Source organism: Mauremys reevesii, linkage group 1, assembly GCF_016161935.1.
Source record: "Mauremys reevesii isolate NIE-2019 linkage group 1, ASM1616193v1, whole genome shotgun sequence".
Lineage (NCBI taxonomy): Eukaryota > Metazoa > Chordata > Testudines > Geoemydidae > Mauremys > Mauremys reevesii.
The window spans coordinates 264,716,823-264,743,313 of record NC_052623.1 but is presented as its reverse complement, the minus strand read 5'-3'; the positions used below and the strand labels follow the sequence as shown (position 1 = coordinate 264,743,313).

General features: G+C 41.5%; 1 protein-coding gene across 4 annotated transcripts in view; it reads left to right on the top strand.

Annotated features, from left to right (window-relative positions):
- Positions 1–26,491, top strand: part of LARGE1 (LARGE xylosyl- and glucuronyltransferase 1) — a 360,789-nt gene that overhangs the window by 131,443 nt on the left and 202,855 nt on the right. The window contains exon 1 of one of the 4 annotated variants that reach the window (XM_039494594.1): positions 21,528–21,579. The exons of the other annotated variants lie outside the window; for them this stretch is intronic. The gene's annotated coding sequence lies outside the window, so the exon portion shown is untranslated. Of the gene's footprint in view, positions 1–21,527; positions 21,580–26,491 lie in introns of those variants that run through there. 4 annotated transcript variants of the gene reach the window in all.

The window sequence follows — 26,491 nt, the reverse complement described above, 5'->3', positions numbered from 1 at the left end:
AATCTGCATGGTAGTTTTAGGGAGGAGGACGGGAGTTTAACTAAAAGATTCTATCCGCCTTTCCATCACCTAGAGAGTTGGAACACTGAGTATCCTCATGGTTTAGGTAAAAAATGAACTTGGGAACTGTTATTTCCCAGACAGAAGATGCACAAAGGGGCAGATCGTCAGCTGGTGTTAACTGTCATTTTTTCATTGATTTCAAAGGGTTTATGCCAACTTGCACCAGCTGAGACTCTGCTCCAGAGTGTGTAGCCATAGATTGCTGCAAAGATGCTATGTGGGCAACTCTTCAGATTCTGTAGTATTTGGCTGCCACACTCCTACATGACAACAGTTATTTATTAAGTTACCTATTCAGTTAGCCATCAAAGTGTTGTAAAATATCGGTCTCCTCCCTTGATAGGATGCTGTTAGCCCATTGTGCTGGTAGATCTTTGGAATGTGGGGACCTATTTTAGGACTGATTTTCTGTGATGGTGGTCGTGTGAGTCGTATAGAGCCTGATCTTGAGAGGTGCTAAGGACATGCAACTCCAGTTGAGAATTTTAGGTGCTCGGTATTTCTCAGGACTTGGCCTGTGGTGTGCAGTAATAGGGATGAGCACTGTAATAGTTTCATAAAGATTAAGGCCAGAGGGACCATTAGATCATCTAGTCTAACCTGTATATCACAGACCATTAAATTTCACCCAGTTACCCCCAGTATTTAGCCCAATAACTTGTATTTGGCTAAACCATGACTTCTGTTTGATGAAGAAATATCTTCCAGAAAGGCATCCACTCTTGAGCTGAAGACATCAAAGGATAGAGAATCCACCACTTCCCCGTGTAGTGGTTCTTATGATTAATCTCTCGCTCGCTCTCAAAAAATTGTCTAATTTGAGTTTGTCTGACTTCGGTTCTCAGACACTGGTTCTTGTTATGCCTTTTTTCCACTAGACTAAAAGGCCTGTTAATACCTGGTATTCCCGCCTCCCCCCCCCCCCCACACACACACACACACGAGTCTTCTACATTGTCATCAAATCACCTCTAAATCTTCTTTTTGATAAACTAAACCGATTGAAATCTTTAAGTCTCTCTCTGTAATTTTCTGCAGTCCTTGAACCTCTTTTATGGATCTTCTTTGCATTATTTCCAAGTTTTCAACATCCTTTCTAAAATGAGAACATCATAATTGCATGCAGAATTCCAGTACAGTATCTCACAACAATGCAGTATACAGAAGGAAAATCCCCTCCGTACTCCTATTCTTTACTCTCCTGTTTATACATCCAAGGTTCACATTAGCTCTTTTTGCCTCAGCATCACACAGGGAGTGTGTTTTGAGTTGCTTGTTTATCCTAACCCCTTAATCCCTTTTCAGAGTCACTGCTTTCCAAGACAGTCTTCCATTCTGTAGGTATGACCTGCATTCCTGGTACCTAGATGAATAACTTTGCATTTTGTTTGAATGGGCACATTTTACCAAGCAATCCAGATTGCTCTGTATTACTGCCTTGTCCTCCACCAATCATTGTCATCTGCAAATTTTATCAATAGTGATTTTATATTTACTTGCATGTGATTGATAAAAATGTTGAATAGCATCGGCCCTAGTACCAATTTCTTGGGAACACCATTAGAAACACCCACAGTTGATGATGACTCTCCACTGACCACTACTTTTTGAGATCTGTAAATTCATATATTCAAAGATTATAAAGCCATAAGGGACCACTGTGATCATCTAGTGTGACTTCCTGTACAGTACAGGCCATAGGAATTAATTCTTGTTTGAATTAGATCTTGTCTTTTGGAAAAATATCTAATCTTGATTCAAAAATAGTTTGTGATAGAGAATCCACCACAATCAGGGCCGGCTCCAGGCACAAGCTAAAGAAGCAGGTGCTTGGGGCAGCCAATACCAAGGGGCGGCCCTCCGGCTGCTATTGGGGTGGCACATCCGGGTCTTCGGTGGCAATTCAGTGGCGGGTCCCTCAGTCCCTCTCGGAGCGCCGAAGAGTGGAGCGGTGGCTTTTTTTTTCCTTTTTTTTTGCGCAGGTTGGGGTGGCAGAAAACCTGGAGCCGGCCCTGACCACAATCCTTAGAAAGTTGTTCTAATGTAAATTACCCTGCCTATTAAAAAATTGTGCCTTTTTCCATTTATCTAGTTCTTAATCTATTTAATGTGTGCTTTATTGATATTGTACAGTGCTAATTTTTTAACAATATGGTGCAGTGCTAAGACAAACACCTTACAAAAGTCTAAGTATATTATATCTACACTGTTACTTTTATCAACAAAATGTGTAATCTCATCAAAGAATGAATGAGGATTGTTCAAAAAGACCTATTTTCCATTAAACCCTCTTGTCTGACTGTATCTGCTTTATTATTCTGATGGGGACTGATGTTACCTATAGTTACCCCAGTCATCCTGCTTGTCCTTTTTGAATATTGGCTCAACATCAGCACTCTTGTCACTGAAGCATTTTTTCCTATATGGGAGGAAATTAAATTGCGTTTTTGGCACTTTAGTGAACACATTCCCTTGAACAAATATTCTGAATGCTTTGGGTTTGGGGTTTTTTCTACGCCTTTGGACCAGAGGAGATAAGGTCTCCTGATTAATTTTCGTATTTATTAAAGAACCAATTCTGCCACATGACTGCAATGAGACTGCTTGTGGAGTAAGGTACTAGTCAGCATGAGAAATGGGTCCTAAATTCTGAGGGTGCTGGTATTCAGCTAGACCTTGGGTACAGTTGGTTTGGGCTTCACTGGAGAGTCTAAACAAAGTAACTCTCTGGAACAGAACCCTGGTGCATTAGTGTCCATGTTCTAGTTAGCTGAATCACAGAAGAAGCTTTGCTTAGGGTTTTGTAGTTCCTGCTTTGATGTCTGGCTTCAAGACTCCTTTTCAACTCTTGCAGTGGCCCCATTCAAAGCCCATGTTGCAACACTGTGAGTTGGACTTATACTAATGGGATATTATGTTAGAAAGAGCTCAGCGAAATTATCTGTGTGTAATAATTCCGCTTTACTGTGACTGAAATAGCAGAACATTCAAGTGTCACAGGGGAAAAAATATGAACTCCTTTTATCTTCTTTCTTTTTGTCTTTGCAGCCATCCATTTGTTTGTTGTTAAAGCAATGTATTAGCTGCCTTGCTGGCTATCGTTAATGCTTCAATGGCTGATTTATAATTTTTATATCTCTAAAAACCAAACACTGATTTAATAAAGCCACAAGCTACACTACACAGGCAGTGCTTCCTCTTGGGACATGAGAGGGTGTCCTCCTCCCTTGTTCGCTATGCAATGAGATTTTCACCTCCTAACTGAAATGGAAGCTTTTTTTTCCAACAGAGATCCACTCTCCCTTGAGATTGGGTCACTTTTCCAAAGCATCTTTGTCGCTGAGTCTATCCTGACTCCATTTTCCTTGGGGCTCAGACTTTCCTTTGGATGTTAGCTGGTCAGATTCCTGTTCTTGTTGTTCCCTTTAGACAGGCACCATCTGGACATCTTTATGTTGCAATTGAGGATAGCCTAATATTTTGGTTTGTTAGGATTATGGGATTAGTCTGACTTTTAAATAAAGTGAAGCAGACAGCTTCTCATTAACATTTATATTGCTTTTTTCTTTGTTTGGTGTGGCCATTAAAATTAAAGCACAAAGTTTGTTTGGGTTAGTGAATTTCTTATACAAAGAATGCAAGGTGATGCAGTGGGTTAAGGCAAGGTTCCACTCCCTCTTGGGTCACAGAGAAAAATAAATATAGTGGAATCGTATTGATTCACAAGCCTAAAACCTTAGAATAGTTTGCCACAGTTTGAAGTTTCTGTTTAATAGCAGCCTCAGACTGGAATGAATGGGAAGTGCTATGGTTTAGAACTCAGGTACAGTGGTATAGATGTTAGCCAAAAGGGCTCGTTTCCCCCGGAGCTTACCTAATTACACCAAGGAGGCACGGAGACAGGAAGACGAGTACCACACCCTTTATTGATCGGTCAGCTGAGCGGGTGCTCTGATCGGCTAGTGCCAGAAGAGAGACACACCCCACAAGCCCGAACGGGCCTTTTTATAATCAGTAACAAACAACTTAGCCTACGTTTGTCTACGTCATTTGGTTGACCTGTAGAACCTGTACATGCATCTATTAGGGGATAATTGGATACGCAGGATACATATTTCATTTTGTGGGGGCTACAAGATACATCTGTTGAGGATACATTTGTCATTCTGAAGGGGACACAAGATACATCCGTTGACCCTTTGTACTAGATACTTTGGATGCATACATGTGAACGCAGCTGCATACACTTGGGGAGCCAAACAAGCTGATAAGCAAAATAGCTGACATAGGTAAATACACGGCCTTCAGTCTAATAAGTTCTGTAAGCTTTCCAACACGGTTTGGGCAAGCATAGCATAACTTTGGTTCAGTCAGGCCTAATACGGAAAGGCTTCATTAGCACTATGATTTTCCAACATAGATACATGGGAGCAGCTTTCACTGTCTCACCTTGTGATGTCCCCAGTTCTAGCTTGTGCCATTAGCCCTCCACTTTCGTGAACACCAGCATCACACAAATAATGAAAAATAAAGTATAATATCTCTCTTCCAATTGTAAATGTAAAAGTTCCCACTGAACAGAGAGTGTAGATCCTGCACAGTCTGGAAAGTTATAGTTGGGAGGCTGAATTAGAATCTGTTATTAAAGACAAGCGGCACTGCTATCCCATGATTTCCAGCATTACAAACAATAGTAAAACCTATCGACTGATTGTAATTGTTTGCTATCCACATTTTTGTTTATTAACCAGTAAGTAACCAAGATCTGCTATTTAATTCTAGCAGCTAGTGGAGCTTATTAACATATGTATTTTTTTTAAAGCAGGAGCTCAGTTATGCAACTGTTCCTCAGCGAATAAGGCTAGATCTCAGTTTCACAGTCTAATTTATTTTTTAACAAAAAACATCCCTATGAATGCCAGTTCGGTTAACACTGAAGAGCTATGTACTGAAAATAGAGTATTGAAAGTGAAAATTACATATGATAGAATATTACATCCATAGTAGTGATTGTAAATGAGTCAAACAGCAAATGCAAAACAACCTCAAATACTCAAATGCTGTTGGATGCATAGAATAATAAGTACAGATAATTGAGCTTTTGGATCATTGTGGGGATTTTTAGCGTAATTAAGAGATAACCGGGTACATCTCCCTGTTTATATAAAACACGGTCATTCATAACCAAAATTCTAATAATAGAGATTGTACGTATGTTATCAGTCTGCTGATGACACGCATTTAACATACATGAGTACTTTCCATATTCGCAGTGCATGTATATTGCATAACAAAGTAATAGGTGGAGTATGGAGCAATGCCTAGAGTTAAGATTGCCTACGTATTTCCATTCTAAAGGATCTCTTTTAGATGCTTAAACTTTGTCAAACTTTGTCAGACTGAAATATTTCATTTTTGTGCTGTGCCTGATTTTTTTTTTTTTAAGTTTGAGCAAAAATAGTTCAACCATTTTCAGGTATTAATAAAATGTGTGATGGAGAGTATTTATTTATTTTTCAAATATCACCCACTCAAAAATATTATGCATCTATTACTCCTGTGGGTATTCTGGGCCAAAAAATAAAAAAATCTGTACGCAATATTTTAAATTTCTGAAAAATTCTGCATATTGTATTTCTCAAAATAATACAATATAATCAAGCCAGTTTCAATTATTTTGGAAATGTATTTCAAAATACCTGTCAGCAAGTATGGCTGTAACAATACAGCCAACAAGAAAGTTTCAGGAAATATTTTTTGACAAATAGATTCCTTACTAGGTGTACTAATACAGAACTTTGAGTAATAATTCATTTAAACTATAATACATGCACAGTGGCGCAGAATTCCCCTGGGCGTAATCTGTATGGGTTATGGAGCTGTGATAGGCACATTAAGAGGAGGCTCTTTTTCTATGTCTCTATTTTTAGTCAATTTTAACTTTTCTGAAGAAATTACCTTTTGAGTTGAAATTTCTAGTGCTTGTTCTTAACCGAAAGGTGAATTCTTTTGGTGTGGGGTGGGTGTGAATGAGTCTGATAAAATACTATTTGGTTGTTTTTGAGTTATCAGAATATGGGATGAAATAGCATTTTTTCACACATCATTTGTGCATGAATAATTCTAAAAGGGGTTAATTTTAATCTTCCTAATTACTGTGGACGTAATCTTTCATGAAGACAAAGGCTTTTGACATGTTAGAAAAAACATGGTATAGAAAATGTTACATTTGAAAAATCAAAGATTGTGCATGAGCATTAGTAAATGATCTTCCACTAATTTTTCAGCATGCACTGAGAAGCAGAGCTATTTTAGTGATCAATCTGGACGTTCACTTTGTTCTTAAAAATGCATTTCAAGTTGAATTTCAGTGCGAAAAACTACTTGGCTGTGTTATGATTGATAATTTAAATGCACAAAAGACAAGTACTTCCAAGTTACAGCTGCTGTGGGAAACAGAAGCTGGTAACATTTTACATGTACATTAGGGCATAAATTTACCTGCATAAACAGTAATACAAAATACTACATATGTAGAGAAGGAAAGAGTAATGGGTGCTGTGCGAATTACAGTCTTTGAATTTTGAATTTCCAGACTTTAAACTCAAAACCCTAAAACTGCATTCATGTTGGGCTTTTTCCATTGAATCCATAATGCATAAAATGAACGATACCCAGTTTTACAATATAATGTCCTGATTCTGCAAACACTTACGTGTATATTTAACTTTAAGCATATGAATAAGCACGTTGACTTTAATGGGACCATTCATGTGGCTTCAGTTAAGCTCACACATAAATTTTTGCAGGGTTGGAACCTGAGGCTGGATATTTATCAAGGATTTGTAAGAACACTATAAACCACAAAAAAGGAAATAAGAGCAGTTTAAACAAGAAAGAAACAAGCACTTGGCATTGGCCTAACTCTGCTCCCACTGAACTCAATTGTTGTAAAACTCCCATTGACTTTAATGGGAACTGAATTGGTCTGATGTTGAGTACTTTTGAAAATGCCACCCAAACATACATAAAAATACAGTCCTATAATGTTTACAGTTTAGTGTTCAGTGGTATATAATACTCTCAGTGTCTTAGTACTGTCTTGTTGTAGTATTCTGGATGAGTGAGAATGCAATTACTATCAGAGAGACTATCCTGTTACAGGACAAAAAAGAAAAGAGGGTTGATTGGGGAAAGTGAGGAATAACTGTGCTAGATCTACAGCGGCAGGCACTCTCAGTCTTTAGATCTATACTTTGGAAGCATCCCTCCATATTTGAGTCTTTCTGTAGCTGGGGAATGTGCTGTTCACTTTTGCAGTTTCAGCTGAATGCAGTATGTTTCTCTACTTAAGGCTCATTCTCAGCTACATGCCCAGCACCCTCCAGCCTTACTTTTCAGTGATTGTGTAGCATTTCTGCATGCTGTTAAACAGCTGCTGTGTTCCACTCCAGAGGTGGCTTCATTTCAGCAATAGGTGAAGTGATACCCCTACCCACCTCACAGCTTAGTTAATATTTGTAAAGCACATTTTGATCCTGGAATAAAAGGAACGGTAGAAGTACAAAGTATTATTTCCACCAACCAGATGGCGTCTCTGCTGCATGCCAACTGAGTGTGTGCACATAAGCATTTGTGCCATTAAGGCTAGCTAACTTATGTGGGTACCAGTGAGCTAGAGCCCTGCCCATGACTATTTATTTATTTTTTAATCCTGCTCCCGTCCCGCCCCACGATACCCAATCCCACCCACTCCAGTGTTGGTTGAATTTTTATCCCACTCCCACTGTTACAGCAACAGGTCCTGCGGGACCTGCCGGATCCCAGTCTTGCTGCAGGGTTCTGCAGTGAGCTTCACCTCTGCTGTAAGATATTCAGGTCTAAGCTACCTTTCTTTTTCACTTCAAGAAGCAGTGTACATCTTTCTAAAGAAGGCAGCCTTTTTTCCTCCGCCCCCTCTACTTTTCAAAGGCCATTTTATATCTCAGACAGACCAAGATCAAGGATTACAGTTGGTTACAGTTCCCTGAGCTCCCAAACTCAAAGTTTAGAGGGGATACAGAAGTCTACGAAAGGCTACTTTGATTCCAATTAATAGTGATTGAGAACCTGCATAGTTAACAGGTCCCTAATTGTTGGCAAGCTCAGTGACCTTTTTCACTTAAGCAAGGAGACTGATTGCTGTGGAGTTTTCTCTTACCTATGACTGGCATGAAATGATTTGGGGTTTTTGCTGTCTCTCCAACATCTTTGATCCTTGTGTCTTCAGAGAGCGTGTTATTTAACCAACTGTGTCCTCTCTGATTGACATATTGTGCATTAGGCTTCACAGTCTATAGGTACAATAGATATGCATTCACTTCCAATATGCTCAGTATTGCCAAACCCAAAGTTATAAAATCACAAGTCACTGCCTCGCTCCAAAACATCAGATTAGCCTAAAAATCATGAGATTCTTTAAACAAAAATGTTTAGTTTATAGGAATTGGGTAGTATCCCTTTTGCAAGGCCCTCTAGTGGTGCTCACTATATTTTTTTTATTTTAGAAACTTCCAGAAAACAGCCAGAGCAGCAGTATGTATGTATCTATCCCTCATGTATTTATATATAGTTATTTAGTAAATATGGTTATGTGGGATCCAGCTATGGTTTCTTCATGTTGTTTTTGGTATGTAAAGAGCAAAAGACACAAGAGGGTAAAATCTTGGTCCTACTGAAGTCAGTGAGAGTTTTGCTGTTGATTTCAATGGAGCCAGGATTTCATCCATTAAGTTTTGGGTTCTTTTTATTTGTCTATGGTCTTTTGTGTCTTTAGTGTTCACAGTTTCAAACTTTTTTTCCTTGTTCACGATGGTTCGAAATTCATTATTTTATTATGAAAGCTGAGATTATGTAAACACATGACTCCAGGAGCTGGGACTTTAGGGAAAATTGTAAATATCACAAGTCTCATGCTCAAATCCTAAATTGCCAGCTGAGTAGCATAATGCTCTGCATGCTCTTCCATTGTTCCATGTTTATGGCAATTCATTATTACAATTTGGCAATGCTTTAGTGAATAACAGTGATGGTGATTTAGGCTGAAATGCAGCTAGTTGTATATCCTGTTTAGATTCCTTCCCTCTCCTCAGTGCTTCTCATATGAAAACTTCATTAGCAGGAGTGTTGTAAGCAAGATACAAGAAGTAATTCTTCTACTCTACTCAGCATTGATAAAGCCTTAATGGAGTGCTGTGTCCAGTTCTGGGCACCATGCTTCAGGAAAGATCTGGATAAACTGGAGAAAGTCCAGAGGAAAGCAACAAAAATGATTAAAAACATGACTTACTAGGAAAAATTGAAAAAAAATTGGTTTGTTTAGGCTGGAGAAGAGAGGATTGAGGTGGGACATAACAGTCTTCAAGTAAGTAAAAGGTTGTTATAAAGAAGAGGGTGGTGATTTGTTCTCCTTAACCACTGAGGAGAGGACAAGAAGTAATGGTCTTAAAATTGTAGTAAGGAAACTTTAAGTTAGACATTAGGAAAAACTTCCTAACTATAAGGGTAGTTAAGCACTGGAACAAATTACCTAGGGAGGTTTTTAAGAGCAGGTTAAATAAACACCTGTCAGGATGGTCTAGATCAGTGGCTCTCAACCTGAGGCCCAATCAGCACACAGCTGCGGTCCATGTTTACATCCCCAGGGCCATACAAGTAGTATTGGATGTGCCCCACATAACACATTGTGGGCTTCATATGCAGCCCATAATGGTAAATAGGTTGAGAACCACTGGTCTAGATAATACTTAGTCCTGCCTCAGTGCAGGGGACTGGACTAGAAGACCTGCCAAGGTCACATCCAGTCCTACAATCACTGTCCAGCCACTTCTAGAGTTAGCAAGGGTCTTCCCTACTCTCCCCTGCACTTCTCTAGAGGGGCTGACCAGAATACTAGTTGGTAAAGTTATCTTTGCTCCCACCGCTGCAAGTAGCTAGTACCAGAAGGGTGGTGTGTGAGGACAGAGTCATAGCTTTGCTCTTCCTTCCACACTATCTAAGCTGGCGGGGTACAGATGTGAGAAATATGCTGCACCTTCATCAGTTTGGCCAGAATTCCTTCTGGGGACTCCAGCTGCTGTGTGGTCTCTTGGCGCCCACCCCGACTTGCCTGACAGCAGCACATAGGCCATAATCCAGCCTTTAGTGATTTGGAAGGAGAAGCAATGGGATAGAAGGACTGAAGCTAGCTAGCTGCCAATATTATAGCAACTGTAATAGCTGTATTGCATATGCTCTTTTTTGACAATTGCCAGCAACAGTCCTACCTGTTGCCAAGACATTTGGCAGCAGATGGCTTTCTCCAATTCTGCTATGCAATTCATGTTTTTTTAAAGGGAAATCTGAATATATTTGCAGCTCATTCCCGGCACTGTAGTTTTATATGTACTAAGTTTCAGAATTACAGCTGAGACCCTAAATATACAGTGACCTGATCACTACTGAGCTGGGGACATGAAAACTCGCACCTTTTTTTGTGAACTTGCAAAAATGGTGGCTACTTGGTGTATTTATCAGTGATAGCAAAGAGGAATTTTCTTTTTTTAAAAAGCTCCCTTCGATTTTCTAAATTCTAGATCGCTTCCTCGCCAGCTTGGAACAACGAAAATTCTGGGCCAAAGCTACTTGACCGTGTCCTTTCCAGCTGCCCATGGAAAGCTTTGCTTTTGCCAGTCTGTCCTCTGACAAAGAGCATTATTACTTATGTCTGGTATAAGATTTTTTGGGACACTTCTAACAGAATTTTTTTGCAGGATTTAGCATATGCATCTTGCTGCTTTTCTCTGGTGGTGACCAACAGATTACTTACATGGAGGAGAGAGGAAAAATGTTCTCGTTAACCTCTGAGGATAGGTCAGTGAGGGCTGCAGGAAGAGGCGCGGGCTGAGGGATGTGCTGGCCACGGCTTCTCACAGCCCCCATTGGCCTGGAACAGCGAACCGCGGCCAGTAGGAGCCGCGATCGGCTGAACCTGCAGACGCAGCAGGTAAAGAAACTGTCCCGGCCCGCCGGGGGCTTACCCTGGCGGGCTGCGGGCTGAAGGTTGCCGATCCCTGATTTACACCCTTCTAGTGCAGACCAAAGCACCATGTAGACAAGCCCTTGTTCTTTTACCCAAACAATGCCAGTCATCAATACATAGGACAAGGCAGTACTCTTCCTCATTTATTAAAAGGTGGGGTATATACTGTACCTTTATCACAAGCTCTGGAACCAATTCAGGTCTGAAGCTTGAAATTGATCACATCCCAGCTTCTTGCCATGGAACAGTTGGAATGTTTATACTGGCAGCCTATTCATTATCACTATAAAAATATAAAGCAGGACTCGTCAGAGTCGTGCTCTTCAAAGCACAATTGTTCCAATACTTAACCCCAAAATTACCATTTGACATGGTCAAACCCTTTGGTGACAGTCATAGACATACAAAGCATGTTCCAATTTGCGTTTCTTAGTTTTTCGTCTTCTCCTTTAAACTCTTCTTATGTTTCCTGAGGCTTTTTTGAACCTTGCTGTCATGACTGATTAATGATTAGGTCTGGGTGAAAGTTTCAAAAGGGCTTAAATCCCATTTTCCAAAGAGACTTAAGCACTTAAAGCTAGGTTTTTTTTCACGGCATTTAGGTGCCTAAATTTGCAGATAGGCTGCTAGTGGGATTTTCAAAAGCACTTAATTCTCATTCCTTTGTATGGGGTTAGACACCTAGGGGCTTTGGAAAATACAATTATGCACTTATCTATCTCTTTAGGTGCCTAATTTCCTTTGAAAATCTGGCCCTTAGTCTCATTACTTGGTCTCCTCAGTGTCCAAGTCACTTTTGAAAATGAGACTTAGGCCCTAAGTTACTTAGTGCTTTTGAAAATTTTAGCCTGGTCAAAAAAATTTAAATATTTTCTGTGGAAAATTTAGAAAGAAACAAAGAAAAGTTTCATTTGAGAATTTTTATCAAATTTTTTCAATAAATATTCTTTTTCTCAACTGAACAAAAATGTTCATTTTTTTGCGTCCTACTTTGTCCCTTTCTTTCCATTTTCTCTCTCCTCCCCTCACCCCATTTTTTTCCCCACTGGAAAAGGGAGGAGGGGAATAAGGGAAGCAAGTGGAAAGAGCCTTCATATTTGTTTGTTTGTTTATTTACTTGAAAAACAACATGAACAACAATAATTGACAAACAAAAAAAAAATCTGTGAAAATTTTTGTTTTGGTTGAAGAGCCATTCGTAATTTGAAATTGTTTTGGCAAAATTTTCAAGAAGCTCTGTCAATGACCCTGCCCGTTGGATTAGCACTGGCTGTGTCCTCACCAACCTTACCATGAAAAGGAATCACTGTTGCTTAATTTAATAAAGCTGGTAATATTTCCTTTTCAAGAGAACCATTCAGCAGCTTAACATGTTTCTGATCCTGGGGAGTTGCTCTTGCATTGTGTGTGTGTGTGTGAGCTACCTTGACATCTTCTGTTGCCATAGGTTTATTTCACATTTCTCTGAACTGATCAGGTACTATGCTGTAAATATTGCTGGATAGATTCATGATCCCCTGGGTGCAGAAAAGGTGACCGATTATTGATAAGGAGTAGCACATGAATTCTTTAAAACTTATAAAACACTTCTAAAATAAAGTATATTCCATCGTAGCATTTGTGTATTCCTTTTTCTCAACAAGTTAACTTAAGGTGTACCAGATCTGTTTCTCTGTTGTAAAAATTGAATTAAGGTCAGGTTATCCTGTGCTTGTCCTAACCTCAAATGGATATTTTTTTATATCTTCACCTTGCTTAACAGCTCTGTTGTTGTGGATTGATTATACTTAGGTTTTGGGTCATATGATATCTATTCTAAATTGGCTTGTGTCGCTCTTGCTAGTCTCGTTTTAGGAGGAATATATGAAATATGGCTCCAGATTACTGACTTTGATACTTTCCATAGAACTGCTTCACTGGTCTCGCATTCTTCTTTTCCTTAAAATAATTTGAGATATGTTCCGTAAACGTACATATAAACATAAACATTTAATCTTTTAGACCTGCATTCAGGAATCTCCATGTACAGGGATCCCTAGGGGTCACTCCAGCCTCCCAAAATATGGATGTTTGATCTGCTATATCCCAAGGGATGCAAAAGTCTCCGTAAATCTATCTTTCCTTGTTTCTTCATGATATATTTTAGTTTAGACCTTTAGCTATATCAACCTTCAAAGAGCTTAAGATTCTAAATTATGGGCCCGTGCAGAAATTATCTTCTCATTTCCAAATGAGGCAAAAATGGTTAGTATATAATAATAAAAAATACTCAATGGGAACTATAACATAGAGCCAAGCAGAATCCTGTTACTTCTGTTGTCAGCTTACTGCTACACTTAATTGTCCTAAGTGATCCATATGGGTTCTAATATGCTTTGATTTGATTCACTGAGCCACCTTGCTAGACTCTCTCATCCTCCTAAGGAGGCACACCCTACAGTTTGAAAACCTCTGTGGGAGACAGACATCGGGATTGGGGGGCACATGACTCTGCATGCCCCCCGCTTCGCCAGTGGGTGCTAAAATTCTTAGTTATGGCTCTGCCTGTGTATTCCAGAAACATAACATATCTATATTTCCCTTGCCATTCTATTTCATCTAAAAATGTCTAATAGTCCTGAAATATGTATCGTTTTAGGAGAGTGGATAGTGGACACAGAGCTAACAAATTATCCTACACTGCTTTTATCTTGAAATGTACAATTCTTGCCAACACATCCTTTGTGGAGCTGGATTTTAAATAATAAAATCGGAATATTTTCACCAGGTTTTAATAGACATTTCTCCTTCAAGTAGCCTTTAGTTTATTGTTTAAAAAGTTTTGTTTGAAACTGCTCCCCAAATGCATTTGAAACTTCTATTTTATCCTGTAGCCTTATCTGTCTGTCATGCCAGTTCAGTGCCAACTTATCTAGAATTAATTGGCAACAAAAAAGAGATCACATAAAATGTTAACAGCACAGTTTTGTCCACTCAATTTCTCCATTAACTTCCTCATCACTTATTCAAAGGCACCTTTTATATATTTGTCTGTATATACTGTGGGCCGCAGTTCCATTAGTTCTACAACTCTGAAACAATTCCCGTCAAGACTTAATTAGGGAACAAATTTCACTTGTCATGAAACAGTCTAAAAGAACTGCACCACAATTAACAATGGAGCATTTCTTCAAGAACCACTGTTAAGACTATCTGAAATAGCACCATCTGGTGACTTTCAATTATAGTATACCGATAATATTTATAAGTGAGCCATACTCTTTAAAGATCTCAGTGGGAGTTGTGCCCACTTCAGCTAGTTCAGAATTTGTCACATTTTAAACTATTTGCAAGTAACTACTGTTTAAGTCAAGCTTGTTTCTGAATGAATTTGCATTTTTAAGCACAGTTTTATGATTAATTCCCATCTCAGATATATAAAGTTGTATTTTATATTGGATGTTGGATGTCTTGAATACTTCTGCCACCTCACCCCCTGCTTAATTACCTTAGTTCATCCCTAATTAAGTTTAGGTTAATAGTTTAGATAACTCAAACACCATCTGGCAAGGAATTATACATTTCGCTAAAAAGAACCCAACAAAATTACACATGAAATTTAGTTAATTTTGTTAACCAGAAATAGTCACAAGCAGGATTCACAGCTTTGCTTCCTAAAACAGTAGATGTTCACGCATTGTAAATTATATGACATGCTAAATTCAGACAATGTATGGAATTCAGGAATGTAGCAAAGAATGCACCATAGACTTCTATGTGGCCTCTTTTGTTAAATAAAATGTGCTGGTAGCTGTGTGATTTTGGGAAACTTCAGTTTAGGCCTGATTTCAGGTCTCTCATGCATGACTGATATATCTAATCTAACTCTAAATCTAAATCTAATCTAGCTCTGCTTGGGCTGCTGAAGGCTAAAGTTGAGAGAGGAGGGCTGGAGAATTCAGAACTTGTTTTTTGCTGACTAATGCCATGGAGCAGGATCAGTATCAGCCTATGATGAAGAATTACTGTTTGCACAGCTACACAGAGGATGAAGATAGAGTTTGCAGAAATTTAGAAGTGAAGAGGGTATTTGGGGAATGGTGGGTTTTGACATTAAGGTAAGGTCTACATTATAAACTTACATCTGTAGAACTACATCACTCCTGGGTGTGAAAATCCACAGCCCAAAGCGATGTGGTTATACCAAGCTAACCCATGGTGTAGATATAGTGCTGTGTTGACAGGAGAGATTCTCTCATCGTCGTAGCTACTGCCTCTCACAGAGGTAGATTAACAATGCCAACTGGAGAAGCTCTCCCGTCCACGTAGTAGCATCTTCACTGAAGCACTACAGTGGTGCAGCTGCATTGGTGCAGTTGCGCCGCTGCAGTGATTGAACAGTAGACCTGCCCTAAAGTATTAAGGATCACCAGGACCTTGTTAAGGCCTGAGCAAGTGATGCAGGGAAAAACAGATCACTCATAAAAGGGGTAGACCCTAAATGAAATAAAATGTAATTGCTATGTCAGAATTTGCATTGTATGTTATTGACAGAGTTAAATTTTCACTACCTAACAACCTGTTTAGGGTTGGCACCTTTTCCTGTGTAATGGAACTGAGTTGGTTTTATCTTATGTTTGGTCTGAACTTTTCAGCAGGAATCTGCAGCTCAGGTGTCCAGATGGTGGCAATGAAAAGAACGAATATTGGGGAGGCACCAATGTACATAAATGATTTTCTCTATATAGTATTTTGAATGCATGTGAATCTGAATTCTGTCTCTAAAGACAAACCAAAAGGCAGTGACTGACTAAATGAACAATGAAATCTATTCCCTTTTGGGGTTTTTTTGGTATACATCTTCCATTTGGACTAACGTTCCCTTCTTGAAAGCTTTAAAATAATGCTAACTATTACCTCAGAAAAGGCATTGATTTAGTAGTCTTTAAAAACTCCTAACAAAGCAACCAAGAATTTTTAACTCTTTAATTGTCTTTCTGAATTTGTGACTGACAGCATACTGGGCAAAAACATTTAACATTAGGCATATAAAGATTCCACAACCACCCTAGGCAATTTAACTAAAAACAAGAAATAACTTATAAACATAGTACTGATGCTGCTGTAATGCCTTTGTCTGCCTCAGTCTTTACAATCGATTTCTGTCTCTGTATGTGTGAGACGGAACACGAAATATGTCACTGTATAGAGGCCTGCAGGATGTATGGCTACTCGACACTTCCTGCTGAAACGTAACCTTTATGGCATAGTGCTATGCTGAATAAATGCTCTTACCTGTCGCTGTTGACCCAGAAAGCTGACTTTTCCAGAACCTGATTGTGGGGCACTGAGCCACCACTTTCCTGTTACCAGAACCAGAGAGACACGAGTCTCAAGGCAGATATTACACAGCAGTGGGAAAAGGAAGCGACTTTAATGTGCCTTGTTTAAGTTGACCTTTGAAGGCTAACATGGCTGCTTTCAGAGATACAGTATTTTTATGTGGATGAACTATTATTTTCCAGCTTGACTTTTTTTTTTGTACATGTGAGATATTTTTGGTTAGGTTTGATCTGTTCTATTTTAGAAAAGTGGTAAGAATGAATTGGTCTATAATCACATTGATGATAGAAGGTTAATAGAAATTTTAATGAAAGTACACCAACAAAAATTAAGGGCGATTGCAAGGCTATAATCAGCAACCAGACAAAGTCCCTTTGGTTCAGAATGCGGTGGAAGCATTTATATTGACAAAGGAAAATAAAAAAATAAATCTTGCCAAAGAACTCAAACAAACAGTTAGTGCACTGTATGTGTAATGTGTGGAGACCACTGGCTATGACTTCCAGTCACACGCTAGCCTACAAAAAGTTTAAGTAAAATCATATATTAATAGTATTTATTTTATTAAATCCTTCCACAAAAATATTTTGCATTTAAGAAATATATTTGAAGACAATTATGTGTTGGAAAGGTATTGCTCCATTTGACAAAAGCGAAGAAAATGGGGAGTATTTTTGTAACAAGCCTTCAAGAATTGAGCTCTACTTCCCTGATTCAGAAAAACATCCCTATTTAGGATAGCACTTAAGCACATCCACAGGGCTTAAATGCATGATTAAAGCTAAGCACATGCTTAAGTATTGTCCTGAATAGGGAAAAACTTAAACATATGTGTAAGTGCTTCTGTGAATCAGAACCTAAACTTAAATTAGTATATAACACGCACTTCATACATTAGGCTACAATATCTGATTTCCTCTGTTTGGTGATATCTAAACCTAGTAAATTCAGCCTTTCTGAAAAGGTATTCTTTTGTTTGCTGCACAGGAAACGCTGTTTGTTTGTTATGGGGCACAGGGGACATGACCACATACTGACCTATCACAGTAGAGTGCTGCGTGCATTTCTGGTGCTACATAAAAATGATTAATAACAGTATGACCTATGCATGCAAAATTTCATGAAATATTAGAACCATTCCTGCTTCCATTGAAATCAATGAGTTTTGCCTTTGACTTTGGTAGAAATGGGATTATGCTCCTAATGTGCTGTCTTTGCTTCTATAACAAAAAAAAAATGTAAAGCTCAGTAAATTTCCTATATATTGACTGCGACCATCACCATAAATATGAAATCTAGTCTAATGATTCTTGTATATGCAGCTCATTCTTTGCAAATGGACCAACACTCATATTGACTTCAAGCATGATCAAGATATAAATCAATACAAAATCATATAAAGAATTACTTTTCCTTACAGTAGCTTCCGTAGGAGTCACCTCAGATTCACTATGTACTTACCAACTGTACCTCAGTAGGAGGGATACTTTTATTTTTATTTATTTAATTATAGCAAAATATCTGGGGGTTTTTAACCCTGCCCCCAGAAATATTTCCTTTGCTAATACATTTCAGTGGAGCCTAGTGACATAACTAGTGGAGGAAAGCCCTTGGGTGAAATTCTGATCCCAGTGAAGCTAATGGTGAAACTGCCATTAACTTCAGTGGGGTGAGGATTTCACCCTTTGTGGTGTGTGATTTCATCAGAAATGGAAGGTTATAGCCTGATGGATATGCTAAAGTTTTTGATAAGAAAAATGTGTTTTAACCAGAGTCTGTCAATATGTTAGCCAGCTCTGGCAATTTTTTGGGTTTCTGTTTAGAAAACATAGGGTTACAGAGAAACAGGGAAAGCTTTTAAATATGCTTACAAATTTAGTTCAGTTTACAGGAACACTTATGGACAGCTTATGGTTGGGCGGTGCTGTCAGAGGTAATTCAGCCAGTCACCATCCAGGTCACTTTATTTTGTACACCACCATTTTATTTTTATTTTTCAAAATGTGGCTTGTTTTTTTTTCTTTTGTCACTTTAAAAGTCATATTTCACCCCTCTGATGTCATAGCTGTGAAATATTGCTTACTGTTTGCATCACAGCTATGAAGTGATTTTACTTTTGCTAGCTACTTGTGAGACTTTTTGCTGTATCTGCTCGATGATGATCTGTTATGACATTTTTCTTCATAAGGAAGGAGGGGGAACTCACTCATGAGTTATTTTGTCTCTCCTCACAAGTGAAGATAAATGTCATAACAGAGATCAGCCTTCGTGTATTCTGAATGTGCAGTTATTTGCATTTTTCTCTCACTGTTCTTCAGGACTGAAGTGGCTTAATGACAGGTGCAACGAATGAAAAGTGATGGAAATGAGTGGGGAGAATAGAAAGCTCTGAATACTAGAAGACTATTAATAACGTATGCACTATTCTGTCACCTTTGAAATAACACAGGTGTATGTTAAATTAGAAAAATAAACTTGTGGTATTTCCACTTGTATTATGCATGTATAAAATTTTTTTTTAGAAAGTAGAGAGGTCACGTTGCCTGACAGAGCTAGGATTTTTTTTTGTTTTTTGTTTTGTGTGTGTGTGTGTGTATGCATGTTTGTACTGTTGTTTCTGTGCTGAGCAGTAGCAGACTCGCAGGCCTTGCAGGTCACTTTTCTATTGGAAGATAAATAAGTCATGTGAAATCTGGGTATTTTCTTAATTTAACTTTCATATAACCTGTAAATAAAAACAGTCCTTGAACAAGAGGTGGTTGGTCAGCATACAGGCAATCCCCTCTTTCAAAAATCTCAGTCAAAACATCTATGCCTATTTCAGAGGCAGCTAGGGTTGCCAGCTTTCTAATAGTACAAAACTGAACACCCCTTCCCCGAGGTCCCACCCCTTCTCCAAGGCCCCACCCCTGCTTGCTCCATCTCCCCTCCCTTCGTTGCTCACTCTCCCCCACCCTCACTCACTTTCATTGGGCTGAGGCAGGGAATTGGGGTGCGGGAGGGAGGTGATGGTTCCGGCTGGGGGCATAGGCTCTGCGGTGGGGTTGGGAATGAGGGGTTTGAGGTGCAGGAGTAGGCTCCAGGCAGGAGGTTGGGATGCGGGGGGTGGGGGTATGGGCTCTGGGCTGGAGGTGTGGGCTCCAGATGGAGGCAGAAATGAGGGGCTTAGGGTGCAGGAGAGGGCTCCAGGCTGGGGCGGGAGGGTGTGAGGACTCCGGCTGAGGGTGCAGGCTCTGGGGTGGGGCCAGGGATGAGGGATTTGGGGTGCAGGAGGGGGCTCTGGGCTGGGGCTGAGGGGTTATGAGTGCGGGAGGGGATGTGGGCTCTGGGGTGGAGCTGGGAATGAGGAGTTTGGGGTGCAGGAAGGGGCTGGAGCAGCGTGTTAGGAGGGTGCGTGCTCCGGCAGGGAGTTTGGATGCGAGATGGGACGCTGGGCTGGGGCAGGGAGTTTGGTGTGCGGGTTCTCGGCTGTGCTTACATGGCTCCCAGGAAGCAGCCACCAGGATCCTACAGCCCCTAGATGAATGGGCAGCCAGGGAGGCTCAGCGTGCTGCCCTTGCACCCACAGGCGCTGCCCCCCGTGTCTGCAGATGCTGCCCCCGCATCCACAGGCACTGCTCCTGCAACTCTCATTGGTCACGGTTCCCGGCCAATGGGATCTGTGGAGCCGGCCCTCGGGGTAGGGGCAGCGCATGGAGCCTCCCTAGCCGCTCATGTGTCTAGGGGCTGCAGGGACCTGGTGGCCGCTTCCGGGAGCAGCCCTGGGCCCCCACTGAGTTGCCAACCCGACTTTTAAGGGCCCAGTCGGCAGTGCCGACTGGAGCTACCAAGGTCTCTTTTTGACCGAGCCTTCTGGTCAAAAACCGGATGCCTGGCAACCCTAGAAGGCAGCACCTTTGCCCCAAGAATAGACTCCAGATACAAACATTAAGGCATAGAGCAAACATTCATACTGCTTGCCACACCACCCAGCACAGACTGTATCCTAAAACTAACTGCAGCATTTCTTCAAAGACTGAAGAATGCTTGCATGCTATGAAAAAGAACTTATAAGACCACACATAACAACGCCATCTCGTGACTACTGCCATAACAATATATATGGGCATGGACATGGGTTCCTCCATAGTTACGTTGAAACTAACTCCCAGCTGTAAGCCTTAGGCCTGATTTTTCAGATGCTGGACACCCACATCTCATCATACCTCTGTTTATAATCCCACCCTCTCTGCTTAGCCAAAACCACCTCAGGCTTCACATATCTCATCTTAGAGTAAAATATTTCTCGAAAGTTATAAGCAGCTCACACAGAGTTTAGTATGAGTATATGTTGCAAACATAATGTGTGTGGGTGGGGAACAGCAGGAATTGAGCCTCAGATTGGATCTAAAAGCACCAGCTTGTGCAGTCTGAGCTAAACGACCCAGGTCTGTTAATGTAAAGGCTGTTGTGGTGGACTCAAACCTCTATATGGTCCAGCCACTACTGGAAGATGAAGAGCCACAGTGTGTAAATTTGGGTTACACAAAGATCTTTCTACTGTGTTTTGCAGAGTTTTTGGCGTCTCTTATCCCTGAAGCACATGTAAATACAAATGTCACTTCTCCTGCAGTGCTATACGGGCATTAGGTGAGCCTTCTATAGGTTCTATGGTGTTATAATTGGACTGGTTGGAAATCTTTCAAAATTTCTAAATTGGATTTTTGATTAAATAAACATTTTCATGGAAGATGTGTGCTTTCCTTGGAAATTTTGGAATTTTCATCAGGAAAATCCCAAACCCCAAAATGGGTGAAATTTTTTTAGGTTTCTTTTTTTTGTAATGAAAAATTGAAAATCTCCATAGAAAAATAACCTAGTATTCAAACAGGTCTCGTTATTATATAAACTGAAGGTGGTGTTACCGAAATAACAAAATGTGGAAGACTGTATATGTAAAAACATCCATATGCACTATATGCATGCCTCAGTTTGAAGCATGGCTTGCAAAGTGGGCATGGCCATGATGGTGGGAGTGGCTAGCTGAGAATGATACAGAGCAGGTGGTTCCAGTCTGGAGGAAGTAGAAGATGGAAAGCCATGTGGCAGACAAGAGGTCCAGTATTATGAATGGGAGGAGAAAGCTACATGTGGAGGTCAGAGGATGTCTTGGAAACAATAGTCTGCATCTGTGGTCAATTTGTATTGTCCACTGGAGTTTCTGAATGGTTTGCAAGGTCTGCAGGGTCTCTTGTCACAGAGCAATTCTTAAGCATTTTTCAAAATGTAAGGAAGTTCCCAGGCAAACAAATTTTCTAACATTGAAAAACACTATCCCTTATTTCAGCAAAAGCACCTTAGAGAATGTTATCTAGCCAGAAAACTACATTCTGGTTTCTGGTTGTTCTCATGATGGTGCTATGACAGCAGAGTTAAGGTTGTTATTTGGATGTCTCACCTGTGTATTGGCCTCTCTTTTGAATATTTGGGGTTTCTGTTTAAGGTGGAACCTTAACTTGGAATTTCCAGACTCTAACATTTGTGTTTTTTGAGAAAATGGCAGGATTCTTGTTAAGGGTGTTTTGGCTCAGTTTGAGCGATAAGAGTATTTAACTCTTAAATTTAGGTCAACAGGTTTTTGCATCCGCATGTATATGTCTGTATGTTTAAGTGTAGATCTTTAGTTTTCCTAAATGGCTGACATGATTAGTATACGAAAGCATATGCAAAGTAGGCCTTCTCACCCAAATCCCCTAAATGCAAGTGCTGTACAATCAGGAAACGCATTCTAGTCTTCATTGTTGCTACAGCAGAGAAAGCGCCCTTTACATATGCAAATACTGCTCAGAAGTTTAACTTAATAATTATCAGCTGGAGTCTCTATTGATGAGCAGCTGAGCCAACTCATCAGCAGGAGAATCTGAATTAACTACTACTAGGCCCTGAGTTAGCATTTTTGTCTGTTGCCTGTGGTTACTGTTGTGGCAGTTCTAGAAACCTAAAGGTATCTGTAATACCTTTTTATGAGCTTGCAAATACTATTTTCTTACCAATGTTGTGCTTTTAAAAAACACTGGAAAACACTGGTTTGGGGGGTGGTGGTGGTGGTGGTGGTGGTGGTGGGTTTTTTTCTCTTTCTGCCTCTCCATCTTTTTTATTGAGCAGAAGCCAACATGGAACAGTTCTACTCCTTTGTCCCCCAGTGTCGTTAATGATAGCAGCAGCAGGGTGTACAGCTGTGAGGAATAACACCCTTTGACTGCCCTTAGGCACATGCTTAACTTTAGAGGGACTTAAGCACCTGCCTAATGCTGAGCATGCATTTTGCAGAATAGGGCTGGACTTCTGAATAAGGGCTGTAGTAGGTACTGTTTTCATTTAAATGGTCACACCCGTGAATGATGAGGTTGCTGGGGCCCAAGGATGAGGTATCCAATTGGTGAATGTCAAAAAGAGGTGCACTTCTTCCACAGAAGATCTTAAAATTAGCAGCTGCTGTTTTTTTCCCTCCTGCTCCCCACTATAAGCCAGAGAAATTCAGCTGGCTACAATATCTTCCCTGCAGAAATCATTTAATGAATATTTCCCTAGTGTGCTTTATTATTCACCCCATGTTCCTACTCCCGTGCGCAACTCCCCTCCTAGTTCCAAGCATAATTATCCCAGGGATGGGCAAATAATGAGTTGTAGGCACCCATGTTCTGCCACATTGAGGTAATGATTTGGGTTTGTTCACACTACTATGAATTGTTTCACATTTTCAGGAGCTGGCTGTAATTGTACTTTGTCTACGGAGCAGCTCAGGGGATTAGTAATGAGATATGGAGCATTTTCAGTTTGAGTTGGCCATTCCTTATCCAGAAAAGCCGTTATCATCTGATTGATGGCTGTTCTCAGTCTGCATCTTAGTAGGCAAGTGCTCACATCCCAGAAACCATCATTATAATAGGCAACAATTCCCAGACTTGGTAGAGGGAGGTCAAGGGCAGAATGGGTATTGGGGACTGATTGGCCTTCTTTCCCTACATGTGGTCCTCCTGAAGTACTTGCAGAGACTTTGGCCTGGTCTACACTAGGACTTTAATTCGAATTTATCAGCGTTAATTCGAACTAACCGCTCAACCGTCCACACCAGGAAGCCATTTAATTCGAACTAGAGGGCTCTTTAGTTCGAATTTGGTACTCCACCCCGGCAGGTGGAGTAACGCTAAATTCGCACTTGCTAGCTCGAATTAGGCTTGGTGTGGATGCTAATCGAACTTAGCAGCTCCGGGAGCTATCCCACAGTGCACCACTCTGTTGACGCTCTGGACAGCAGTCCGAGCTTGGATTCTCTGGCCAGCCACACAGGAAATGACCCGCGAAAATTTGAATTCATTTTCCTGTCTGGGCGGTTTGAATCTGACGTTCTGGTTGCACATCGGGGCGAGCTCCGCAGCACCTGCAACGATGCAGAGCTCTCCAGCAGAGGAGTCTGGGCAATCCCAGACTAGAAAGAGGTCCCCAGCATGGAGTGACCGGGAAGTCCAGGATCTGATCGCTGTGTGGGGCGAGGAGTCTGTGCTCTCGGAGCTGCGCTCCAACAAGCGGAACGCGAAGACCTTCAAGAAGGTCTCTAAAGCCATGAAAGACAAAGGATACAGCCGGGATGCGATGCAGTGCCGCGTGAAAGTGAAGGACCTAAGACAAGGGTATCAAAAAGTCAGAGCGGCAAACGGACGCTCCGGAGCCCAGCCCCAGACATGCCGCTTCTATGAGGCACTGCATGCCATTCTAGGTGGGTCTGCCACCAGTGCCCCACCAGTGACGGTGGACTCCGAGGACGGAATAGTGTACCGACAGTTCCCCTCCCTGTTCGCCGATGGGGAAGATGAGGAAGGGTCTTTGGAGGACGGCGCAGGCGACATCGAACCCACTCCCGCTTTCCCTGACAGCCAGGATCTCTTCATCACCCTCACAGAGATCCCCTACCAACCATCCCCGCCCGTTAACCCGGACTCGGAATCAGGGGAAGGATCAGGCGGTAAGTGGTACAAACAGGGAAACATTTATTTTTTTAAGAAACAGGGATATATATAAAAAATAGAAATACTATGTAAAAAATTTTAAATATGAAACTATACAAACAGCAGGTCTACACAGATAGGAATGGAGCAATAGTCCTCTGGGGACAGTTCAAAAAAGCTCTCAGAGAGCAGCTGGAAAAGCCTCAGCAAGAGGTTTCTTGGGAGAGGTGCTTTATTGGGTGCCCGCTGAAGCACACTCTTCCGCGCCAGGCCATCCTCAGGTACAGGGGACCATCGCCTCACGAGCATGGCAGCGTATGGTCCTGGTCTGTGCAGGGCTTCTGTTAGCATCTGCTCTCTGTGTGCGCCTGACACGCCTCAGGGTGATGTCATGTGGAAGTGCTGCATCTAATTAGTGGAATTAGTGTACTGTTACTATTGTGCATGGTAGACTTTTACTTTGCATAAGAATGACCTCGCTAACAGAGTTTTACTTTGCATAAGAATGACCCTCGCTTAACAGAGTTTTACTTTGCATAAGAATGACCTCGCTTAACAGCCACGTGTTGCAGGCCACAGAGGAAAAGCATACAGGGTCTTTCCTGCTCACTGGCGGGAGGTGCCGCATAACGCCATCTTTTCTGCTTTGCACATTGCCTCCAGCAGGAGAGCACAGCTAAGCACTAACTGATAAGCACTCTGTACTGTAAGGCTTACCAGGACTTTGTGCAAGAGGGATGCAGCTGTCTCCTCGCCAGCGCTATCCAGTGCAATCGCGCCACCAATGAGAGCGTATTCTGAAATCTCGGACTAGTTCCGAGATCTCCTGAGACTTGGTTCCCTGTTTGGTCTTCTTAACTGAAACTGACTAGACTGTGTTTACTGTTGGCAAACATGTATTTGTTCAAGGAAATCACCTACTTTTTCGCATCACACAGCTTCGCTCCTTCCCGGACTGCCCCGCCATCCCCCTCGCAGAGGCTGGCTCAGATTAGACGCCGCAAGAAAAAGACAAGGGACGACATGTTCCAGGAACTGATGGCCAGCTCCAGAGCGGAGGCGGCAGAGAGAGAGCCTGTGTCAGCAGCATCGCACACACATGGAACGGGAGGATAGGTGGTGGCAGGAAGACCAGCAGGCGACTCAAACGCTGCTTGGTCTAATGAGGGAGCAAACGGACACGCTCCGGCGCCTTGTAGATGTTCTGCAAGACCGCAGTCAGGAGGAGAGAGCCCCCCTGCAGTGCATCTGCAACCGCCCTCCAACGCCAAGAAGTCCTGTCCCCCCGTCACCCAAAGTGACAAGACGGAGGGGCGGTAGGGGCCGTGAGAACTGTCCCTGCACCGCAGCACACCGATAATGTTCGAGACAACTGTCGCGCTGTAAATTTGTACAAGCTCTTTCCTTAAAGCATCAACCAGTCCCAACTCCAAGTTCAAACCCCCCACTGTTTACTACATTATTAAAAGCGGTTTTGTGTTACTGACTGTTTCCGTCCCGTTTCTGGTGTCAGAAGACTTTCTGTTGTTCTGTACGGGGGGGGGGGGGTTGTAATTTCACTGCATAGCCCACAGTGCCATGCTACAGACTTGGCTGCAGGGTCAACTGCAGGGCACACACAGACTGCAGTCACTAGGCACCAGGGACAGTCTGTGTGGTGTATGCTGCCCCGGGTCTTTCCTTGATGTGTATGCTTGTGCAGGGTCCTGGTGCCTGACATCCCAGAATGTAAAGGCAGGCTTCCCTTCACATGCACTTGGACCGTAGTCACGATCCTCCCCGGTGCCCTGAGCCCCAAAAAGAGACCTCATCCAGGGGCAGATACTCACCCTTCCCCCACACCCCTCACCCCTTCCAACGCCCAAACCCACAGCCGTCATGTTAACCCCTATCCAAAGACGGCACCCCTCGCCCCTTCCTGCAAACCCACCCATCAGTGCACACCTTAACCAGCACAGAATGCTTCCATGTTTCAACGAAGAAAGAGAAATGCAAAGTCAACGAAAGATTTATTATTAACTACTAAAACATGTCCTTAGTTTTAAAAAGGCCTTCGGAAGTG